The sequence below is a fragment of the Enhydra lutris genome, unplaced genomic scaffold (genome assembly GCF_002288905.1).
Source record: "Enhydra lutris kenyoni isolate GAN:26980312 unplaced genomic scaffold, ASM228890v2 scaffoldscaffold67, whole genome shotgun sequence".
Taxonomy (NCBI): Eukaryota; Metazoa; Chordata; class Mammalia; order Carnivora; family Mustelidae; genus Enhydra; species Enhydra lutris.
The window spans coordinates 818,371-832,427 of NW_019154151.1; positions in this window are offsets into that span (position 1 = coordinate 818,371).

Genomic DNA, 14,057 nt, shown 5'->3' on the forward strand with positions numbered 1-14,057 from the left:
TCTCATTTTGTTAAAATAAACAACCCAATTAAAAATGGAGAAAAGATTTAAAATATTTTGAATAAATAAATGCAAGGTGATTTCTAATTATGGTTTTGATTTGCATTTTTCTAATAACTTATGATGTACATATTTTCATATACCTGCTGGCCATTTATATGTCTTCTTTGGAGAAATATTTATTCAAGTCCTTCACAGATTTTACAATCAGGCTATTAGGTTGATTTGTTTTTACTACTGAGTTGTGGAAGTTTCTTTTTTTTTTAAATTAAGTTCAACTAGACAACTATAGTACATCGTTAGTTTTTGATATAGTATTCAATGATTCATCAGTTGTGTATAAGACTCAGTGGAAGTTTCTAATATATTTTGGAGATTAACTCCTCATCCGAAATATGGTTTGCATATATTTTCTCCCAACTGGAAAAATATAAGCACTGTCATGTTCATTGCAACATTATTCATAATGAAAATCTAGTCCATCAACAGAAGAGTAGATAAAAAACAAATACATGCAACAGAATAATATTCACCCTTTAAAAAACCTGGAATATGTGACAACACTAATAGAACTTGAGGATATTATGCTAAGTGAAATAAGTCCATTATACAAAGATAAATAGTGCATGATTCTACTTTTATAATGTATCTAAAAATAGAATAGAATTAAAGAGAGGAATTAAAGAGAACTAAATATTGTCATAGAATTAAAGAGTGGAAAGTAGTTTCTGGGGGCTGGGAGGGCATGAGAAGTTACTTACCAACAGGCATAATATTTAGTCAAGCAAGATGAGTAAGCTCTAGAGGTCTGTTGTATAACCTTGTCCTTGTAGTCAATAATAATATACTGTCTACTTAAAAGTTTATTAAGAAGACAGATCTCATATAAAGTGTACTTTTCATGGTAAAATAGTATTTTTAAAAGAAAAAAAATAGAGAAAAGTTCTGAGCAGACAACTCACCAAAGATGATGTACAGATGGAAATAGAAAGTATTATGCTGAGCAAAATATATCATTCAGAGAAAGAATAACACCATAAGATCTCATCCCTATGTGTAACTTAAGAAACAAAACAAATAAGCAAAGTAAAAAAAAAAAAAAAGAAAGAAAGAAAGAAAGAGAGTAAGAGAGAGAGAAAGAGACAGACCAAGAAACAGACTCTTAACTACAAAGAACAAACTGATGGTTACCAGAGTGGAGGTGGGTGGGGAGATGGGTTAAATAGGTAACGGAGATTAAGGAGTGTGCTTACTGTGATGAGCACTGGGTACTGTGTGGAAGTGTTGAAACAGTATACTGTATACCTGCAACTAATATTATACTATATGCTAACTAATAGGAATTTAAATAAAAACTTTAAAAAATATATATATATAAAAGTAGTCATTGTGGGATGCATGGGTGGTTCAGTAGGTTAAGTGTCTACCTTCAACTCAGGTCATGATCCCAGGGTCCTGGGATCAAGCCCCACATCCAGCTCCTTGCTTAGCAAGAAGCCTGATTCTCCCTCTGCCCCTCCTCTTCTTGTGCTCTCTCTGACAGATAAATAAAGCCTTTAAAAAATAAATTAAATGTTACCTACTCCTCTATCCTCTAAAGACCTGTTTTGTCTACTTCAGAAAAAAAAAAAAGAGGGGAAGACACCATGTCATTAGGGAATGGAAAATTAAAATGACAGTGAGAAGTGTCTGTTCATGTCTTCTGCCTGTTTTTTGACTTGATTACATCTAGACAATGGAATATTATTGTCAAAGCTATAAAATAAATGAGCTATCAGGACATGGAACAACATGGGAGAATCTTAAGTGTATATTACTAAGTAAAGGAAGACTATCTGAAAAGGCTACATACTGTATGATTTTGTTTATATTACATTCTAGAAAAAGGAAATAAGTATAGAGACATTAAAAAGATGAGTAACTGTCAGGGTATAGGGTAAAAGAAGGAATAAATAAGCAAATCACAGAGAAGTTTTAGGACAATGAAACTATGTCATATGATACTATAATAGTAGATACATATACATTTGCCAAACCCACAAAATGTATACTATCAAGAGTGAACCATAATATAAACTGTGGACTTTGGTAGATAATGATGTGTCAATAATGGGTTATCAGTTCTTACAAAGGTACCATACTGGTTCAGGATATTGACAGTGAGAGCCTATTTTTGGGGTGAGCTAGAGTTATGTGTGTGTGTTTTTATTTTCCACTCATTTTTTTCTGTGAGTCTAAAACTGCTCTAACAACTGTTTATTAATACTTCGATAAAATTATGTAAAGTTAACTAGCTGCTATTTTGTGCCATGATAAATTGCCAAAACAACAAGCAAGTTTCAATAAATTGGAAAATTTTCCAATTGGAGGGCACTGTGCTACTCCCGAAGAGAAGATAGACAAACAACCCAAGAGCAGAGAGCCTGGAAACAGCAATCTGAACACCTAGAGAACACAGACAGAAGATTATTTGCTCTTCCTGGAGCATGTCCCTGAGAGGCAGCATTCATGGAGATCACTCTCCAGAACAAAGGCTGGCAACATGTGCTGCCACCCCTGAGCATAAATACAGAACCATCAGCAAGAAGCAGCACAGAACCCACACTGTCTGCCTAACTTGTTTATGCAAAGCACCACCATCCTGTGTTCTGGTGGGACTGCCCTTCTCAGTGAATCTTGCCTTAGTCCCACCACAGAGTGCCCTACACACACAAAACCAGCACAAAACCCTGCCTATAACCGTGTCTTCCAACTAGAGAGTGCTGCAGGTCCTCAGTTCTGGTTGGTGTCAGGCCTCATTTCAGACTAGTCTGAATGTGGTGAGTTTTAACTTGTTGTGTTGTGGTCTGCCCACAGCAGGCAAGGAGAGCCTTTGAATACTATTGGCCTGAAGGATAGAGCAGCCAAAAAACACAACAGCAGAGCACATGCATTGTGAATTCAGTGAGTCTGTCAATCATAGTAACAATTGTATTATAGGAGTCCCCAAAAAAGAGTGAAAATGGGACAAAAATTTTGTTTTAGGAAATAATAGTGGAAAACTTCCTTAATCATGGGAAGGAAAAGGATATCCAGACCCCGGAAGCACAGACAATCCCCATTAACATCAAAAATAGCAACCAACAGCAAGATATATTGTAAATATTTCTTTTCCTTTTTTTTTTTTCAAAATAAAGCAATAAAGAAAAAAGTCTTGAAAGCAGCAAGATAAAAGAAGTTGTTAAATTACACAGAAAGCCCCATAAGGCTAGCTGCATATTTCTCTACAGAGACTTGTCAAGCCAGAAAGGAGTAACATCATATATGCAAAGGGCCAAATGGGAAAAATCTATAGCCAAGGATACTCTATCTAGCAAGACTATCATTGAAAATAGAGGGAGACAAAGAGTTTCCCAGACATATGATACCTAAGGAGTTTGTGACCACTAATCCAGCCCTGCAAGAAATATTAAGGGGGACTCTTGGAGTGCAAAGGAGAAACCAAAAGTGAAAAGACAAGAAAGGATCAGAGAAAATCTCTAGAAACAAAGATAAGACATATAATAAAATGGCAATAAATATTTACCTATCAATAACTCTTTTGACTAAATGGACTACAAGCTCCAATCAAAAGACATAGGGTGTCAGAATGGGTTAAAAAAAAAAGTCCATCTATATGCTGCCTATAAAAGACTCACTTTAGACCTAAAGACACCTGGAGTTTAAAAATAAGGGGATAGAGAATAATCATGTAAATGGATGGCAAAAGAAAGCTAGAGTAGCAATGCTTATATTGCACTAACTAGACATGAAACAAAGCCTGTGACAAAAGACAAAGAAGAGCATTAATAATCATAAAGGAGATAATAAAACAAGAAGATTTAATAATTGTAAATATTTATACAAGCAACATGGAAGAACCAAAATATATAAAAAACAATAACAAACATAAAGGAACAAATTGATAAAACACCTCACATATCAGTGGACAGATCACTGAAATGAAAAACAGGGAAACAATGGCTTTGGATGACACATTGGACCAGATGGACTTAAGAGATATATTCAGAACACTCTATCCTAAAACAGCAGAATATGCATTCTTTTCAAGTGCACATGGGACAATCTCCAGAATAGATCACACATTAGGTAACAAATCAGGTTTCAACAAATATAATAACACTGAAGTCATACCACACATCTTTTCTAACCACAATGCTATAAAACTGGAAGCCAACCACAAGAAAAATTTGGAAAGATCACAAATACGTGGAGGTTAAACAACATGCTATTTAAGAATGAATAGCTCAAGCAGGAAATCAAAGAAGAATTTTTTTTTTAACAAGCATGAAAACAAATGAAAATGAAAAAACAATGGTCTAAAACTTTGGGATGTGGCAAAAGGGGTCCTGAGAAGGAAGTATATAACAATGCAGGCCTACCCCAAGAAGCAAGAAAAACCTCAAATACACAACCTACCATTACATTTAAGGTACCTAGGGTACCTAAGGTACACTAAAGCCAACAGAATATAAGGAAATAATAAAGATTAAAGCAGAAATAAATGATATAGAAAAGAAAAAAAAAGAAAAAATCAAAGAAACCAAGGAAACATTTCTTTAAAAAAAAAAAAAAAACTGATAAACTACTAACCAGAATTATCAAAAAGGAAAGAGAAAGAACCCAAATAAATAAAATCATGAATGAAAGAGGAGAGACCATAACCAACACCACAGAAATACAAACAATTGTAATAGAATATTATGAGCAATTGTAGGCCAACAAATTAGGTAATCTGGAAGAAATGAATAAATTCCTACAAACATTTAAACTACCAAAATTGAAACAAGAAGAAATAGAAACTCTGAACAGACCTATAACCATCAAAGAAATTGAATCTGTAATAAAAAAAAAAAAATCTCCAAAAAAACAAGAGTCCAGGGCCAGATGGCTTCCCAGGAAAATTCTACCAAATATTTAAAGAAGAATTAATACCTAGTCTTCTGAAACTATTTGGGAAAAAAAAGGAAGGAAAATTTCCAAATTCATTCTATGAGGCCAGCATTGCCTTGATCCCAAAACCAGATGAAGACCCCAAAAGGAATTATAGACCAATATCCCTGATGAAGATGTATGTAAAAATCCTCAACAAGATACAGATAATTGAATCCAGCAGTACATTAAAAAGTTTATTCACCGCTACTAAGTGGGTTTTATTCCTGGGCTGCAGAGGTGGTTCAACATCCACATGATCTGATGATTGATTATCAATCATCACATTATCATCACAATATCAAATTGATTATCAATGTGATATACCACATTAATAAAAGAAAGGAAAAGAAACATGATCCTCTCAATAGATGCAGAAACAACATTTGACAAAATACAACATCCTTTCTTGATAAAAGCCCTCCATAATGTTGGATAGAGGGACCATACCTCAACACCATAAAGGTCATATATGAAAACTCCACAGCTAATATCATCCTCAAAGGGTAAAAACTGATAGCTTTTCACCTAAAGTCAGGAACACGACAGAGATGTCCACTCTCAGCACTGTTCAACACAGTACTAGAAGTACTAGAAGTCTTAGCCTCTACAATCAGGCAACAAAAAGAAATAAATGTATCCAAATCAACAAAGAAGAAGTCAATTTTTCACTCTTCATGGAGAACATGATACCCTATGTAGAAAACCTGAACGATTCCACCAAAAAAAATTGCTAGAATTGATACAGGAATTCAGTAAAGTCACAGGGTATAAAATCAATGCACAGAAGTCTGTTGCATTTCTATATACTAAGAATGAAGTAGCAGAAAAAAAATCAAGGGATCAATTCTATTTACAATTACACCAAAAACTGTAAGATACATAGGAATAAACATTACCAAAGACATAAAAGATCTGTACTCTGAGAAGTATAGAACACTTATGAAAGAAATTGTAGACAACACAAAGAAATGGAAACACTCCACGCTCATGGATTGGCAGAATAAATATTGTTAAAATGTCTATACTACCCAAAGCAATCTACACATTTAATGAAATCCCTACCAAAATATCACCAGTATTTCTCACAGAGCTAGAACAAAGAATCCTAAAATTTATATGGAACCATAACAGATTCTGAATACCCAAATCAATCCTGAAAAAGAAAAGGAAAGCTGGAAAAATCACAATTCCAGACTTCAAGTTATACCACAATGCTCTAGTCATCAAGACAGTATGGTATGGCACAAAAACAGACACATAGTTCAATGATACAGAAGACAAAACTGAGATATAAATCCACAACTATACAGTCAACTAATCTTTGACAAAACAGGAAAGAAAATATCCAAAGGAAAAATGTGTCTCTTCAACAAATGGTGTTGGGAAAACTGGATAGAAACATGTAGAGGAATGAAACCAGAACACTTTCTTACATCATACACAAAAATAAATTCAAAATAGATGACAGACCTAAATGTGAGACAGGAAACCATCAAAATCCTAGAGGAGAGAATAGGCAATATCCTTTTGGCCATTGGCCACAGCGCCTTGTTAGTAGATACATTTCATGAAAGGTAAACAAAGGCAAAAATAAACTATGGGGACTTCATCAAAATAAAGTTTCTGTAGAGCAAAGGTAAAAATCAACAAAACTAAAAAGCAGGGGCGCCTGAGTGGCTCAGTGAGTTAAATCCTCTGCCTTGGGCTCAGGTCATGATCTCGGGGTCCTGGGATGGAGCCCTGCACAGGCTCTCTGCTCAGCAGGGAGCCTGCTTCCCCCTCTCTCTCTGCCTGCCTCTCTGCCTACTTGTGATCCCTGTCTGTCAAATAAATAAATAAAATCTTAAAATATAAAACCTAAAAAGCAACCTATAGAATAGGAGAAGATGTTTGACATATTTGATAATGAAGATAAATGACATATTTGATAAAGTATTAATATCCAAAATCTATAAAGAACTTATGAAATTCAACACCCAAAAAACAAATAACCCAGTTAAGAAATGGGCAGAAGACATGAATAGACATGAATTTTTTCCAAAGAAGACATCCAGATGGCCAACAGACACATGAAAAGATTATCAACATCACTCCATTCATATCTCAATATGAATGTGATATCTTAATATACCCTGAGAAATCACATCACCCCTGTTAGAGTGACTAAAATTAACAACAAAGGAAACAGCAGATATTGGTGAGGGTTCAGAGAAATGGGAAGCCTGCTACACTATTGGTAGGAATGCAAATTGGTACAGACCCTCTGGGAGAACAGTATGGAGGTTCCTCAAAAAGTTAAAAATAAAATTACCCTATGACCCAGCAATTGCACTACTAGGTACTTACCCAAAGGATACAAAAATACTGATTCAAAGGAACACACACACCCTGATGTTATAGCAGCATTATGAACCATAGCCAAATTATGGAAAGAGCCCAAAAGTCCATCAGTTGATGAATGGATAAAGAAGAGGTGGTATTTATATAGAATGGAATTACTCGTGATAAAAAAAATGAAATCTTGCCGTTTGCAATGACATGAATGGAGCTAGGATGTATTATGCTAAGCAAAAAAAGTCAGTCAGAGAATGATAAATACCAAATGATTTCACTCATATGTGGAATTTAAGAAAGGAAACAGATGAACATAGGGGAAGGGGGGAAAAAGAGAGGGAGTCAAACCATAAGAGACTCAACTTTAGAGAACAAACTGAGTGCTGATGGTGGGCTGGTGGGCAGGGGACAGTCTAAATGTGTGGTGGGTATTAAGGAGGGTACTTGTGATGAGCACTGGGTCTTATATGTACATGATTGATCACTAAATTCTCCTCATGAAACCAATATTGTAGTGTATGTAAATCAACTAGAAGTCAAATAAAAATTTAGAAAAGAAAAAAATTAAAAATAAAAATAAACAAAATTAAAAGGAGCAACACTCCCCCCTCCCTGCAAAAAAAATCTAATATAACCAACAAAGTGACAGAGAAGGAAAGGAGGAGAGAAGAGAGATTGGGAGAAGGGAGGACAGGGAGAACAACAGTGATCCTATACAAAATATATGTTTGTTTTTTTCAAAAAGAGCATCTACGAATATAATTATACATGATAAAGTTATTTTAAATATTTTAATTCATATTTTATTTTGGCAGTAATCCACAATACTTTCTCTACAACTTTTTGAAGAACTCAGTTTGTGAAGAAGTCTAGTAGGAATACTATTTTTAGGGCTTGACCTATATTTCCCAAGGGTAGTAAGCTATACTAACTTAAGAAATTTGGAACTATACTAATGTAAGAAATTCTGAACATAACAAATTCTGAAAATACTTTCAATATGACCATATCCTTTGTCATGAAGCTGCTAGTCTGGGAAGTGGAAATGACTTCTCTTCTGGGACCTATAGATCCCGCTGTAAATTGTTTAATTACATCAATCAACATAGATTTCATTTAAATATTTTATAAGTTTGTAAAATACATGCCATTTGAAAATGTTTGTTAAGGTCCATATTATTTTAAGATAGGCCACTCTATCTCACTGTTAACTGCTATTACATCACCCAGTTTGTTTCTTATATGGATCTTGTCACAAATTAGAGTTTTTTCCTTTATTCTTTATTTGTATATAATATACCCCCCACTTAGAATGTGATAACTATTATGTATAGCAGGAACCAAGTCTGTCTTGTTCAAAATTCTATCCCCAATGCCCAGCAGAGTCCCTGACATGTAAGGGATTCTCAATAAATGCATTGTATATAAGTAAATGGATGAACCATGATAGACCTTAAAATGTATCTTTATACCATCATATATTAAATGTCACAAAAATTAATAACTTCTTAAAACAGTCATGTGAAGAAAAATTAATGTCATGCTGGTGAAAGAGGGGAGTTGAAGGAAACACAAAATGTCTACCACTCAATTTGAAACAGAGAGACCACTTAACTTGATGAATAATGTACCTAAATATTCTAAGGGTCATTTCAACATTATTGAAGCTACAAATAGATAAATAATTAATCAAAAGAAATATCCCCTCATTATTAATTACTGTTTTTCAGTTTTAGTAGTAAATCAGTTTCAAGAATGTTTGAGCAGGGGCACCTGGGTGGCTCAGTGGGTTAAGACCTCTGCCTTTGGCTCAGGTCATGATCCCAGGGTCCTGGGATCGAGCCCCACATCGGGCTCTCTGCTCAGCAGGGAGCCTGCTTCCTCCTCTCTCTCTGCCTGTCTCTCTGCCTACTTGTGATCTCTGTCCGTCAAATAAATAAATAAAATCTTTTAAAAAATCTTAAAAAATAATGTTTGAGCAATACAAGTATAATATAAGTAGTAGATTAATCACTTATAAAACCAGCACAGAGGTCAAAGCACAAATGTCATAAAATCAATTATATCTATAAAAAACAATCAAGGGATTCACAAAATAAAATAATATAAAATATGTCATCATATACATAAATGAATACATAAATATGGTGGGGAAGTAAAAACTACTGCTCTTAGAATGTGTTAAAACTTAAGTGACCATCAACTCAATAGAGTCAGTTATATGGATAAGATGTTATATGTGAACCTAATGGTAACTGCAAGTCAAAAACCTGTAATAGATACACAAAAAATATGGAGAAAGGAATCCACACTTATCACTAAAGAAAGCCATCAAACCACAAGGGAAGAGAGCAAGAGAAGAAAGGAACAGAGAAGAACTAAAGAAGCAATAATAAAGTAGGTAACAAAATGGCAATAAGTGCATACCTATCAATAATTACTTCAAATGAAAATAATCTAAGTGATCCAATCAAAATACGTAGGGTGACTAAATGAATAAAAAATGCAAGACCCATCTATATGCTGCCTACAAGAGATTCACTTCAGACCTAATGACACATGCAGATTAAAAGTGAAGAGATGGAAAAATCTTCTACCATGCAAATAGAAGCAATAAGAAAGCTGGAATAACAATACTTATATCAGACATAATAGACTAAAATAAAGACTGTAATAAGAGACAAACAAAACAAAACCTTTCATAATGATAAAGGGAAAAATCCAAAAAGAGGACATAACAATTGTAAATATTTGTGCAGCAAACATGGGACCACCTAAATACATAAATCACCTATTAACAGACATAAGAGGAAAAGAAAATGACAGTGATACAATAGTAGGGAAATTTAACACCCCAGTTACATTAATGGATAGATCATCCAGACAGAAATTAACAAGGAAACAGTACTTTTGAATGATACATTGGACCAGTTAGACTTAACAGATATATTAAGAATGTTTCATCCAAAACAAATGGAGTATACATCAATTTCAAGTACATATGGAACATTCTCCAAAATAGATCACGTTTTAGGTTGCAAAACAAACCTCAATAAACTTAAAAAAAGACTGAAGTCATATCATTCATGTTTTCCCAACCACGAAAGTATGAAACTAGAAATCAGTCATCAGAAAATATCTGGAAAGGATACAAATACACGGAGGCTAACTAACATGACACTAAACAATTTGGTCAACCAAGAAATAAAAAAAGTAAATTAAAAAATACATGGAGGGGCACCTGGGTGGCTCAGTGGGTTAAAGCCTCTGCCTTCGGCTCAGGTCATGATCTCAGGGTCCTGGGATCGAGCCCCGCATCGGGCTCTCTGCTCAGCAGGGAGCCTGCTTCCTCCCTCTATTCTCTGCCTGCCTCTCTGCCTACTTGTGATCTATGTCTGTCAAATAAATAAACTCTTTAAAAAAAAATAAAAAATAAATAAATAAAAAATACATGGAGACACGGGGTGCCTGGGTGGCTCCTTGGGTTAAGCCTCTGCCTTCAGCTCAGGTCATGATCTCAGGGTCCTGGGATGGAGCCCCACATCTGGCTTTCTGCTCAGCAGGGAGCCTGCTTCCTCCTCTCTCTCTCTGCCTACCTCTCTGCCTACTTGTGATCTCTGTCTGTCAAATGAATAAATAAAATCTTTAAAAAAAAACATGGAGACAAACGAAAGTGAAACACAATGATTCAAAATCTTTGAGATACAGCAGATGCTGTTTTAAGGGGGACAATTTTAGCAATATAGACCTACATAAAAAAAAAACACACACACACAAGAAAAATCTCAAATAACAGCCTAACTTACACCTAAAGAAGTTAGAAAGAAAAAGAACAAATGTCATTAAACACTACATCAAAAACTAATGATGTATTATACGTTGGTTAAATGAATTTAATTTAAAAAAGAACAAAATCTAAAGCTAATAGAAGGAAGAAAGTAATAAAAATTAGAGCAGAAATAAAATAGAGATTAAAAAATAGAGACTAAAAAATTGAGAAATAAAATAGAGACCAGAAAACATCAATGAAACCAGAAGCTGGTTCTTTGAAAAGATCAACAAAATTAATCAAACTTTAGCCAGACTCATGAAAAGGAGAGTGGTCGTAGAATTCAAATAAATGAAATCAGAAATTAAGGAGAAGAGAAAACAACCAAAACCACAGAAATGCAAAGGATTATAAAATAATATTATAAAAAATTGTATGAGAACAAATTAGACAACCTTAAAGAAATGGACAAATTTATAGAAACATAACCTTCAAAAATCGAATCAGGAAGAAAAAGAAAATTTGAACAGACCAATTACTAGCAATGGAATTGAATCAGTAATCAAAAAACTCCCAACAAATAAAACTGCAGCATCACATGTCTTCACAAGTGAATTATACCAAACATTTAAAGAAGAGTTAATAACTGTTCTTATTTATTTTTTAAAAGATTTTATTTATTTATTTGAGAGAGAGACAGTGAGAGAGAGCATGAGTGAGGAGAAGGTCAGAGGGAGAAGCAGACTCCGCGTGGAGCTGGGAGCCCAATGCGGGACTCGATCCTGGAACTCCGGGATCATGACCTGAGCCAAAGGCAATCGTCCAACCAACTGAGCCACCCAGGCGCCCCAATAACTGTTCTTATTTAAACTATTCCAAATAAAAAAAAATAAAAGAAGAAAAGCTTCCAAATTTACTCTACCAGATGGTCATTACCCTTATACCAAAACCAGATAAGGACACAACAACAACAAGAAGGGAAAAAAAAAAAAAAAAAAAAAAAAAAAAAAAAAAAAAAAAAAAAAAACAAAGAAATTATAGGCCAATATCTCTGATGAGCATACATGCAAAAATCTTCAACAAAATTTTAATAAAACAAGTCAACAATACATACAAGAAAAAAATCATTCACTATCACCAAGTGAGATTTATTCCAGGGATGAAAATATTTGCAAATCGATAAACATGATATATCATATAAAATAGAGAAAGGATACAAAATATATGATCATCCCAATAGATGCAGAAAAAACATTAGACAAAGTGCAAATTCCATTCATTATAAAAAGCTTCAACAAAGTAAATTTAGAGAAACTTACCTTAACAAAATAAAGGTCTTATATGAAAAATTCACAACAAACTTACTCAACTGTGAAAAATTGGGAATTTTTCCTCTAAGATCAGGAACAAGACAGATATGTCCACTCTCACCGCTTTTATTAAACATAGTACTGAGTCCTACCAACAGCAATCAGACAAGGAAAAAAAAATGAAAGATACCTAAATTGGTAAGAAGAAGGAGAAGGAGGAGGAGGAGGAAGAGGAGGAAGGGGAGGAAGAGGGAAGGAGGAGGAGAATTAGAATTAGTTAAAATGTTACTATTTGTGGATGGCATGATATTTGTATAGAAAATCCTAAAGAATCCACAAAAAAACTACTATAAATGATAAATGAATTTGGGAAAGTTGGAGGATACAAAATTAATATATAGAAATTGTTTCCATTTCTATGCGCTAATAATGAAGTAGCAGAAAGAGAAATTAAGAAAGCAACTTCATTTACAATTTCTCCCAAACAATAAGATACCTAAGAATAAACTTGAGCAAGGAGGTAAAAGACCTGTACTTTATAATGTATGTGTTACACCTGAACTTCCATGTCAGAAAAGCAGAGAATTTTTCTCAATCATCTATTTATTTAAATATTCGATTTTCCTGATCTTTGGAGAACTGTTTCCCATGTTTTACATTTCTGAACAGGTAGTCCAGAAGGAAGGAAAAAGTATAAGATATGATTGTCAATATGTGGAATATTTTATTTTGTTTTGACATTCTAAACCAGAAGTCTTTAATTATCTTCCCATTATGTATCCCCTTCTAAATCCTTATATAAAACAACCCTGCTCCAGCAATCTGCCTACTGCCACACTCACACATGACACACAAATGAGTCAATATGTATCCAAGTTCCATCAGTAAATGGGCTGACCATCAGTCTATAACTTTATTCTGCTTTGAAAAGAGGAGCCGGGTTTATAAGAATTCTCTCTTAATTTCATAAAAGTGACTTACTATAGTTGAAATAGTTGGAATAGCACTGACCCTACTCCTATTTTCTTAAAGACTATAGAATAGTGCTCAATTATAAAATCACCTGTGCCTGTTTTTTTAATAGTTATTTGTAAAATAATTCTCTATTCTAGCCATTAGCAATTGTTCTTCTATTTTTCCTTTGAATCAAATTTGGTAATTCTTATTTTGCTAATAAGTGGTCATTTCATCCAAAATTCCATGTTGTTGGTAAAATACAGCATGTTTGAAAGAAATCTGACTGTACATATAACCAAATAATAATACATATACCATTTAACTGTGTAATCCTCACTTCTGAAAATCAGCTAACAGAAATAGGAACAATAATATATTGCAATGTGAATATACTGTATGTGAATAAGGATGTTTATGAAAGCATTATGCATCATGATAATAAAATAATTAAAATCATTAATGCCCAATAAAAGAAATGTTAAATGTCAGTAAAGCATAGATGAATGGGTAAGGAGTTTCAGTTCAGCAAGATGAAGAGTTCTGGAGATAGGTAGTGGTGTTGGTTGTACAACAATTTGAATATAGTTAGTGCCACTGAATTGTACACTTAAAATCATTAAGATGGTAAACTTTGTGTGTTTTAACCATAATTTAAAAAACAAAAATATAGCACAAAGTTCATGTTTAAAAATATTTATTTCTTGTTATAAGTC